Below are 12,468 nucleotides of genomic sequence, written 5' to 3' on the forward strand. Positions count from 1 at the left end.
ATTGGGTCATTATTTAGCCCATGAAAATCACTGAATAATTCAGTTTCAAACTTCTTTTAAAGTTGTCAGATCAGTTGTTAACACTAACACAATCTATCAAGTCATACCTAAAGCCTATGTCATTTTTCTTTAATAAGCACAACTAGATATTAGAGGAAGCACAGAGTAATGGTATTCCAGTTCTTTATTTTAAGATTTGTGTACTTTATTTGAAAAAAGATGAATATCTTCTCACAGCATCTCTTTGGGTTTCAGATTAAATGATTTCTGATATAAGACATACATCAAAGTGCACCTTAAACCAGTGAGAAAAATATTAGCACCCTTATGCAACAATAGACTCCAAAGAAAAGTCAGATATTCTATGATTCAACTTTACATTCATTATTTATTTATGGCATGCCAATTTCAAGCATGCTGGAGGGTGAGACCTCTACTGAGCAGCACTGAAATTTCCAGCACCAGGAGAGAAATATTGCTGAATATGTTTTAGCATGAAGAAAGCAACCCAGGGCATCAGAGACTGCAAAATACATAGGTCACAACTGTACTTCCAGTGCTGCTGAAAACATATATGCAAAGGTCATGGAGGTAGTTTCTTTTGTTTTGTACTCTGAAGGTCTCTAATTCTGTCCCACTATTTTTCAATAATCTTCCAGGATAAGTATTCCAATGAGTTTCATCTATTTGCCCTTTTTTAGTGTCTCTGTGGCATTTGGAAGGCACATTCCATTTTTTCCATACAAGACATGAGGGAGGAGTTGGCAAACAAGAGGGAGAATTCTCTCTGAGACACAATAAAAGTTTAGATGTAGACTTATGCCCATGTGTGGGAAATTCTAAGTAATGTCAGGAAAACTTATATTTATAATCTGAATTGTGATTGTCCTATCCCTATTTAGAAAAGCAGTAATTTTTGCAAACCATGAAGTAAAATTTGGGAGTGAATCAGTACTTCTACATATACACTTTTTAATTCATGTTTTTATAGCTATACTCCAGTCTATAAAATATTTATATTGTTTTGAGGAAGGTAATATATACCAAACATTATTGGCAAACATTTCATCTGTTCTATTAAGGAGCAAAAAGAGCACAGAATTTAGCCAAGGGCTTCATGAAGATTTGTTTACACAACTTGGTCCAGCCTCTTCCTTATGTCCAATGAATCCAATGATGTTAAAAGATTCCTCTAATGACCCACCAATTGGGAGAAAATATTTGCAAATCTTATATCTGGCCAGGGGTTAATCTCCATAATATATAAGGAACTCACACAAATGAACAATAAGAAAGCAAACAACCTAATCAAAAAGGGGGCAAAGGAGATGAACAGACATTTTTCCGAAGAAGTTATCCAGATGGCCAATAAACACATGAAAAGATGTTCAACATCGCTAATCATCAGGGAAATGCAAATCAAAACTATGCTAAGATACCACCTTACACCTATTAAAATGGCTATAATCACTAAGACTAAAAATAACAAATGTTGGAGAGGGTGTAGAGAGAAGAGAACCCTCACACACTGCTGGTGGGAATGCAAACTGGTGCAACCACTATGGAAAACAGTATGGCGATTCCTCAAAAAACTAAAAATAGAACTACCATGTGACCCAGCCATCCCACTACTGGGTATCTACCCAAACAACTTGAAATCAACAATCCAAAGTAACACATGCACCCCTATGTTCATTGCAGCACTATTCACAATAGCCAAGACATGGAAGCAATCCAAGTGCCCATCAACTGATGATTAGATAAAGAAGATGTGGTATATATATACAATGGAATACTACACAGCCAGAAAAAAAGACAAATTCATCCTATTTGCAATGACATGGAAGGACCTAGAGGGAATTATGCTAAGTGAAATAAGCCAGTCTGAGAAAGACAAACACCAGATGATTTCACTTATATGTGAAATATAAACAAGTACTGGGACAAAGAAAACAGTTCATTGGTTACCAGGGCAAGGGGGGAGGGCAAAGTGGGTGAAGGGGAGCACTTATGTGGTGACAGTCAAGAAATAATGTACAACTGAAATCTGACATTGATGTAAACTATTATGAACTCAATAAAAAACACAAAAACTCCTCTAATACTTCTCACCCAGTTGGCAGTGGGTATTCAGAAGCATTATTATCACTACCAACACATCTGAGGCAGAATCTCTGAAAGGGATTCAATCTCAATGTCTATTTCACAGCGCCTTTTCTGGCCACTGGACCTGTTGAGGGTGATTCCATTTGGAGAAGAGGAGCTGAAGTTCCTCAACTTGACCAGACTTCCATACTTAATAGGATTTGGATACCAAGAGATGTAAAGATATGTGGGCAATCAAATAGTCATTCAGTAAACCTTAGTTAGAAATATAGTACGAGTAAAGCATCATGCTTAGGCTTGATGGTATAAAGGTTAAAAATATATTATTAATACCAGCAGGAAGGTTATAGTCTATTCAGAAGATTCCATGAACTTAACAATCAGCCATTTTCAGCGCTCAATTACATAAATACATATCTAGAAAATTCAAGTGAATCAATTTTAATATTTTTAGAACTAGTTAGAGAGTTTTTAAAATGGCCAAATACAAGGTAATTTTACAAACTAACTTTCAATAAAAAAATCACATATAAATCACTCAGAGATACAATTGGAAAACATAATCATTCATCATAACTTTGATGAAAGGAAAGAGTAGGATACCTAAAGTAATTCTATCATAATAAAAATAACAAAAAACAAAGCATAATACATAATGACAATCCTAACAAAATATTTGAATTAGCTGCATGAATAAATGAATAAAATTTCACTGAATTATACAAATATTTTAATAAATTTATGCAAGAAATATTTATTGAGTGTTTATTGCATAACTGTCATTGTTCTAGCATCTAGGGATAATGCAGTGAATAAATTCCCTGCCATAATAACAGCTAAATCAATACTACAACGCCAGGCACCAATGTTTTATAAAGAAGAGCAAACTGGGTAACAATATGGGGGTTGGAAGGATGGTAGTTTAAATAGGGTCAGCAGGGAAGCTCTCTCTGGTTGAGGTGACATTTAAGTCAAATTCAAATAAAGTGTTGAAGAAGAGATGGTTCTGTTTCCTTAAATGAAGATTAAAAATTAGTGGGGAGAAATATACACACAGAGAGATAGAGTGATGGCAGCAAGATGATGGGATAGGAGTTCCCAGCACTCATCCCCTCACAGAAGCGCCAACTTGAACAACTATCTGTGCACAAAAGTACTTTCACAGGAGCTGAGGATTCCAGATGAGAGATTACAGCACGCGGGTGGAGCACAGAAATAAGAAAGGCACGTTGAAGAGGGTGGGAAGGTCAGTTTCACATTACCCACATCATTTTTTGCCCAAGCCCAGGCAGTGAAGCCCAGAGACAAATATCCTCCCTGTGAGTTGGAAGAAGAAGAGTGAAGGGAACACCAGACTTCTCCATGGACCTCAGCATCCAGACTCTCCCCAGCACAAGGCCAGCCCCTGCAGCCCCAGGCTCCAGTGAACCACGGGTCCAGGCTGGCTCCAGTGGACTCAGAGTCCAGGACTGCCCATGCAGACCCAGCTCCAGGCTGGCCCTCACAGCCCCAGGGCCCAGACCTGTACCCAAGGACTCAGGCTCCAAGCCTGTCCCAGCATCAAGCCAGCTACCCAAAGACCCAGGCACCAGGCCTGCCTCTGTGGACCTAAGCACAGGCCAGCCTGGGACTCAAGACAAACTCATCCCCATGGACCCAGGCTTCAGGCTTGCCCTCATTGACACAGTCTCCAAGGCCTGCCCCCAGGGATCAAGGCTCCAGGCCAGCCCCTGTGAACCCAGGCACCACACACACCCAGGTGTGGACCCAGGCCATGCAATTCTTAACAAAATTCCAATGGCATATTTTTATAGAAATAGAAAAAACAATCCTAAAATTCACATGGAACCATGAAAGGCCCCAAGTAGCCAAAGCAATCTTGAGAAAGAAGAACAAAGTTGGAAGCATCACACCACTTGATTTCAAAATATACTACAAAGCTATAGTAATCAAAACAGCATGAAACTGGCATAAAAACAGCTGTACATATATACCAAGGGAACAGAACAGAGAGCCCAGAAATGAATTCACAGATTTATGGGCAATTATCTTCAACAAAGGTGCTGAGAATACACAACAGGGGGAGGACAGTCTCCTCAACAAATGGTGCTGGGAAAATTGGATATCCATATGTGAAAGAACAAAACGGTGGGGGCCAGCCAGGCAGCGTAGTGGTTAAGTTTGTAGACTCCGCATCATCGGCTGGGGGTTTGCCAGTTCAGATCCTGGGCACCAACCTACACACTGCTTATTAAGCCATGCTATGGCAGTGTCTAATATAGAAGAACTAGAAGGACTTACAACCATGATATACAACTATGCACCGGAGCTTTGCGGAGGGGGAAAAAAAAGAGGAAGATTGGCAGCAGATGCTACTTCAGGGCCAATCTTCCTCACCAAAAACAAGCATACCTAAAAAAAAAAAAGAATTAAATTGAACTTTATCTCACTCCATATACAAAAATCAACTCAAAATGAATTGAAGACTTAAATATAAGACCTGAAACTGTAAAACTACTAGAAGATGTAAGGAAAAGGCTTTTTCAAATGGGTCTGGGCAATGATTTTTTGACATGATCCAAAACCACAGGCAGCAAAAGCAAAAATAGGCAAATCAGAGAGCATCAAACAGAAAAGGTTCTGCACAGCAAATGAAACAATCAACAGCGTGAAAAGACAACCTGTGGAGTGGGAGGAAACATTTGCAAACCACACATCCGATAAGGAATTAACGTCTAAAATATAAAATGAACTCAAACAACTCAATAGCAAGAAAACAAATAACCCAATTAAAAGATGGTCAACAGACCAGAATAGATGTTTTTTCCAAGAGGACATGCAAAGGGCCAACAGGTATTATACGAAAAGACGTTTAACATCACTAATCCTCAGGAAAATGAAAACCAAAACCACAATGAGATCCAGCAATCCCACTTCTGGATATATATCCAAAGGAAACGAAATCAGTATCTTGAAGATCGTCTGCACTCCCATGTTCATTGTAGCATTATTCATAGCAGCCAATATATGGAAGAAACTTGCATGCATTGACGAATGAATGGACAAAAACATGTGATGTGTATTTATATATATACATATATATGTGTGTATATATAAATGTGATGTGTGTGTATATATATATACACATACAATGGGATATAATTAAGCCTTAGAAAGGAAGAAGAGCCTGTCATTTATGACAGCATGGATGAACCTGGAGGACATTATGCTAAGTGAAAAGTCAGAGAGAAAAACAAATACTGTATGATCTCACACATGTTTAGGATCGAAAAAAGTCAAATTCACAGAAGCAGAGAGTAGAATGGTGGTTGCTAGGGATTAGAGGGCATTAGGGGAAAGGGGAAGAGTTGGTCAAAGGGAACAAAGTTTCAGTTACACAGGATGAATAAATTCCAGAGATCTGTTGCACAGCATGGTGACTGTAATTAATACTATAGTTTACTAAGAGCGTAGATATTAAGCGACACTCACCACAAAAAAAAACAATGATAACTATGTGAGGTGATGGAGAAGTTAATTAGCTTGAGAGTGGTAATCATTTTACAATGCATGTATATATCAAAACATCACATTGTACAATGTAAATATATACAGTTTTTGTTTGTCAATTATACTTTATAAAACTGAGGGAAAAAAGTGATCTAAATTTACACAGTTCATAGAAACAAAGGTGAAAGTTCTGAAGGAAATAACATCAAAATGTGACTTTATGCTGGGGTTTTTTCTTTATTTGACAAAAAATCTGCAATGATCATATATAAATTTAATACTCAAAAGTAAGTAATTGTATGCATCAAAAATCACTCCTACTACTCAGATATGCAAAGAAAATGTGCTAGAATAAACCTACTGTATCATTACTTTGATTTTTCCAAGCAATTGCTCAAATCTCCACCTTCCTTATTAGCAGAGAGTAAATATCTCTCACTTAAAGATTTCTTTAAGCCCTGAGATTTTCAGAATCCTGGGGCCCCGCTTCCCTGAGCTAATCTCTGATTATTCCACAAGTGACATGATTTTCACAGCCACATGAAGTCACTGTTGAAGACCCACCTGCAGTTTGATGACTGCTGTTTGTCTCTTCTTAATGGGATACACTTACTATTTCAAATTCCTGTCCAGGCCACAGTAAAGGAACCAAATCTATACTTTTTATTTCACCCTCCCCTTGCCAGAGCCTGTTCTCCAAAGCACCACGGTAAACTAGCCTAACGTCAAAACATTTTTTTCTAATCAGCTACATGCTTTGCTGAAAATATCTCCCCCAACAACAAGAACCCACAAATCTTTGGTTCTAACCCAGATTACCCCTAGGTATCAAAATGAAATTGTAACTGAACAAGAAGAGGAATGAAGCTGACCCAGAAAGAGACCATGGCTGACAATCATTGATGAGGTTTTGATATGAAGTTAAAGTTAAATATGGGCTCAGTAATAAAGTTAACTATCAACTCCACACTGTGAAAAATAGTAGATGAAGAGATAGGGAAGAAACTACGGAGGCTTATTGATACATATAGAGACACGTACAGAGATAATGGGGAAAGTTTTAACATATAGATAACTAATAACTACTCTCTCCAGTGTTTCTACAACTGGTCCTGAAGCTTGGTTTGTATTCACATATTTCTTCCTCATCTTATCCCATGCTGAGTCCGCCCTCAGTCAGCACGTCAGTGAACCGCGTTCTTTTCCTAGTAGGGTGATCCAAAACTTTCTTTCCAGGCTATCTTACATTTTGTTTGCCCTGCTTTTCTTGTGGGACTGTAATCGTCCATTACCCTTTATCACTGCATGTGGCAGTACTAGAAGGTGTCTGAGAAACTGCCTGGGTTCCAGAGCTCCTCCTTCCTGTACACGTAGTGCAGCACTAATACTATTTTCCACTGATAAACAGGATCAATCAGCCAGCCAAACAGGAACCGTTTTTCTGTAGGTCTGGTGTCATCAGAAGCTAAAAATGGCCTTGCGGAAGTCTCAACTTCCAGTTCAACAGACCATTGTTTTGGCTCCTGATGGAGGCACTCCTCCTTTGAATACCAAGATGTTAATAGCCCAACATCTTGAGAATGGGAAACACAAATATTTTGAGTCAAATTATAAGAGTAATGCTTAGAGGATCCATTCATACTTCTACCTTTTGGTTCCCACATTTATATACTCTGATTATGCAAAAGGCAGCACCATATATTGTCGTCAGTTAAGAGTGTATACTGCCCCCTAAACTCCAACTTATTGATTTTTTTTTTTGGAGAGGAGATTGGCCCTGAGCTAACAACTGTTGCCGATCTTCCTCTTTTTTTTTTTTCCTCCCCAAAGCCCCAGTACATAGTTGTATATCCTAGATGTAGGTCATTCTAGTTCCTCTGTGTGGGATGCCACCACACCGTGGCTTGATCAGCGGTGCAAAGGTCTGCGCCCAGGATCCGAACCCGCAAACCCCTGGCTGCTGAACTCCAGGCTGCCGAAGGGAGTGTGCAAACTTAACCACTCAGCCACAGAACTGGCCCCTGCACCTTAAACTCTTAAACGTTTATTTCCCAACTCTTTCACTTCTTTTAATATACAATTATTTTCTTTTTCCAAACCGATGTTTCATAGAATAAATAACTTGACTGAAAAGACATCCCTTGCCTACAGGATGAATTCAAAAGTCCTGTGCTTTCAAAGTTTTTTACAATCTATTCCCAAACTATCTCTAATCCTTGTGGCAGGTACCAAAATAAATACTTCATGTGTATTAATTTAATCCTCTTAACAACTCTATGAGTTATGTATTGGTATTACTCTTGTATTACAAATAAGAAAATTGAGGCACAGAAAGTGTAAGAAACTTGCCTAAAGTCACACAGCTGGTAAATGGCAGAACTGGGATTCCAAACTAGATAATCAGAATCCAGAGCCTGTGCTCCTAACCACAATAATACATCGCCTATCATCATCATCTTTGGGATCGTTTGGAATGTGTCATGAATGCTTGCCATCTGCCAGGCATTGCCCTAAGCACATTCCATTTCACCCACTTGATTCCATAGCTGGGCCCTGACTTTTCACCCACATTTTTGCCTATAGAAATTCTAGCCATTACCGTAGGCACTACTTCAAGCTAAGTCCCCCAAGCAGCCTCCCGTGTTCTCCTATGGCATCTAGTGTCTTTCCCAGACATCTGATAAGCAATAACCTGCAGGACAGAGTGTGCATTCTGTTTATCTATAGCATGTCTTATCTCTCCAGTCACAGTGGGGACAAAGCCACATTATTTTCCTTTTTGTATCACTCACAATGTCTCATATATTTCTTGACTGAGTACCACATGGTTAGTCTTGATTCCAGAAACCTGGGGAGTTTTCTATAATTACTTATCACAATCACATTGCTAATAAACTTAAATATTTTATTCACAAGCTGAATTGCTTCTACTTCATAAAAAGGCTCAAAAATCTTCCCCTATTTCCTCAAATCCCTATTTCTTCAAACCCAGAAGGAGAAGAAAATCGGAAGAGGAGAAAACGTTGGGAAGAGATAACACAGCTACTGATGGCTGCTCACCTATTTATAACAGCAAAGGATTCATAGCAACTACTGGAAAAATTACAGAGTACAGAGACTTTTACCTTAGGGAAGAATGTTCTGAAAAACAAACATATTTCTCTCTCCTAAGAATAAAGCATGCTATAATATTTTCTAGCCAGGAAACAAAAAGGTGACAGAAGATATATTGACAATTCTGTCTCCAGGTAAAATCTACAGCAGACAGGAAATGACTCAAAACAGACCTGTAAAGGTCAGAGCAAATCTGTAAACTTCAGAGCAATGAAGTGGCATCTTGTCTCCAGAAAGCAGCACCTTAGATTTTGTCCCAGTGCTTCTCCGAGGGGCTTTTCAGGCTTCACAATGTCTTCAATCATCAAATGCAAAGCAACACACAAAAATATACAATGTGCAAAATATGGACCAAAGCCGCCAATAATGTATAGGGAAAATATTTTAGAGATCACTATTTTCCATCAGTCTTAACATTTTTCTTCTATTGTAATAAATAGGCAATGCACTTGGCACCATTTTCCATATTGTGCAAACATTTTGCTTTCTAACTGGTATGTGTACCTCTATTTTGAGTACTCTGTTTTGAGTAACATTTATATTGATATTCCTCCAACAAGGTGGTGGGCAGAAAAGGGTTAAGATCACAGAAGACATAGAGAAAAGAGGTAACAACTTAAAAGCACAGAATGTCAAATGAGGCATATGTCGTACAGAGAATCAATATGGATTTTCTAGATATTGATTAACATTAAGAGTAGACTTCAGTTTTGCTACATATAAGCAATGCTTTCAGGACATCTTACATTCTTCTATGAAAGCTAAATTCCCATTAAAAGTCACCTTGCCACCAAATCATGCACTGCGAGTTTTCCAATGTGTTCTGTGCTAGGTTTAATGAAAAAGTTTTAAAAGTTCAGAATAAGGCCAGAACAAAAAGTTTCCATCAGAATGGATGCTCTTTCTTTTCTTAGAGGAATTATGCTTTGATACATGGATACTCCTCCATAGTTGAAAAAAACTTTTCTCTCGTGAACAAATTTCCAAAGAGGCCAGTGGTTCTCTGAAGAAGGGTTCTTCTGGATAGAAACCCAGCACAGTCGCTTCCAGTAAAGCAGTATACTGCGGTAGCATGTTCAATGAGATTGTGTCTTTCTTTTTTCAAATTTTTTATTTTATTTTATTTTTTAATATAAATTGTATGTATTTAAGGTCCACAACATGATGAATTTATATACATAGTGAAATGATTACTATAGTCAAGCTAGAATTGCTTTTACGTGTGTGCGGTGAGAGCCCCTGAAATCTACTCTTAGCAAATTTCCAGTATTCAATACAGTGTTATTAACTATTGTTGTCATGCTGTACATTGGATCTCTAAAGCTTCTTCATCCCACATAACTGCAACTTTGTGCCCTTTGTAACATCTCCCTATTTTCCATACCTGCCTGCACCAGCAACCACGGTTCTACTCCCTGCTTCCATGTATTCAACTTTTTTAGATTCCACATATATGTGAGGTCATAACAGCGGACATTACTACGGTAAGTGAAATAAGCCACACACAAAAAGCGACATGTGTGGAAGTGTTTTATCCTTACAGAGAGGAACATACCTTCCAAAGCTATTGAGTCTCTGGTCAAACATTGCAGGTCAAACACAGCATGCATTAGAAATGATGGTAGCTAAGCAATGTCAGCTGCTGATGGAGCAGAAAGGTAGTGAGGAAGGTGATGATGAATAACCCTGAGCATATTATCAACAGTGCCCCTGGATTCTATTATGGTCACATAAGTTAGCTAAAGCTTCCTTAGTCAACTTGCACCTCACATACTTTCAGGGTTGCCAAATGCTCCCCACTCCCTCTGTAATACATTCCTTCTGCCTGCTGCATCCTTGCAACCAGGAGACACACTCTAATCTGCCTATATACTTCTGCTACTGGCAGACAAATGTATATCTCATCAGTTTTGGTTCTTCTCAAATCTGTTAGCCTTATAGTTGTGTTTAGAATGATATATATAATTGTATAACAAACATATTAATTTTAATTAAGTGTAACAGTTTGTTATAACTAAATAATATACTGGTTAAATACGAGAGCAAAGAGAAGACATTTATTCTATGAACACTAAGTTTAGCCTTAGAAATAACTTTGTAAAGTACTGAAAAAACCAAATTACTGTCAAATTATTGTGGGTGAGAAAACTACAAAAGATCACAAGAAACAATCCCCCAGATCTAAAAGGATATTACATTCAGATGCTTGCCAAAATCGTCTTTAAATCTTCACTCCACTTTGAAGAGTTCCAGACTAGCTTCTTTGCTGCATGTGAGGCTTGTACATGAAAGACCAGACAAAACTCTAATCGATATACCAATCATTTACCTTTTAACAAAAGCCCTTGGGATGACAAGAAGGTTTAAAAAATAAGTATTTATATTTACTAGGTATGTATCATTTGTAAGATCCCTCCTTTAGTCTTTTTTAAAAGCGCATTCATGGACCAGCCCTAGTCCTGACTGCATTACTCTGTATCCTTCGCCAACAGCCAGCATTGCCTGGCTTTTGAAATAAATGGCGAGTTGCAGAGAGGACTGTATGAAGTTGTGAGAGCACAGACGCACAGGAGAGACCTTTCTTTCTTTTCATTCCAGCTCCATTGCGTATGTATGTGTTTCTCTTTGAGCGAGTTTGTTGTTCACTTGACTCATTTCCCACTTTATACCAGAAATGAAGGGAGCTCACAGGAACACTTGAGATACAACAAATTAACAAATTTCAAGACTTTAGGAAAATTAATTAACATTCTGAATCACAGTTTCTCCACAGTATTACGAAAAATAAACAAGATACTGTCCAGAAAACCAAGCATACAGAAGGTGTCCGTTGAATGTTAGTTTGTTTCCTTATCTGGTCAATAAAAAGATACATTGCTAATGCATAACTTCCATGGTAAATATGAAATTTTCTATGCCTCTGTATAGTGCTTTGGGTTTTTTAAGTACTTTCCTATATATTCTAATTAATCTCACGTCACAACAATGTCGGATAAATATAGTAAGTATAATGATCTCTCATTTACATTTTATAAAATGGAAATGGATAATAGATGTGAAGTGTCTAAACCAACTTCTCTCAGAAAGTTAACACAAATTTATGTTTAAACAGCCTATTATGAGCTTATTACAGTCATTAACTTCTGCAATTCTACCAGATGCTTGAGATTTTTCTTTTAAATTTCATTACTCTTCCATAATGTTCTTCTTTAGTGGCTCACAAATAATCAGCAGAAAACACAACACTTTAATTCCATGCCAACGCATGAGAAACAGAAACCAAAACAAATTCCTCATGAACACAATTGAAAGTTGGCTTTGTCCTCGAGCCCAGAGTTCAAGATACAGCCTGAAAATTAGAATCCCGTGTACAATTGTCATTCTCCCTCCTGGTTGCACCTCAGACAAGGAGGCCACTGGGACTGTGGTTGGATTTTCAGAAACATAGCTAGAGCCTGAGTAGTCAGGAAGTTTCTGAATAGGCTCTACTACACAATAGAATCTCAGAACCATGTTGGAACCATGAGAATCTGTTTATTGATACAAGAAATTCTTCTCTCCTTTATTGACAGAGGGGAAATGTACTCTCAATGAACCATAACTTGGACCACTGTCTTAGTTCTGGTCATATCTAATTTCCTTCTCCTGTCCCTTGCCCCTTGCCCCTGCTGCTTATGAGGCAACTATTGTATAGATTAATTTTAGCCTGTTCTATAGCTTCATATAAATGGAATCATA

The sequence above is a fragment of the Equus caballus genome, chromosome 3, assembly GCF_041296265.1.
Source record: "Equus caballus isolate H_3958 breed thoroughbred chromosome 3, TB-T2T, whole genome shotgun sequence".
Classification (NCBI taxonomy): Eukaryota; Metazoa; Chordata; class Mammalia; order Perissodactyla; family Equidae; genus Equus; species Equus caballus.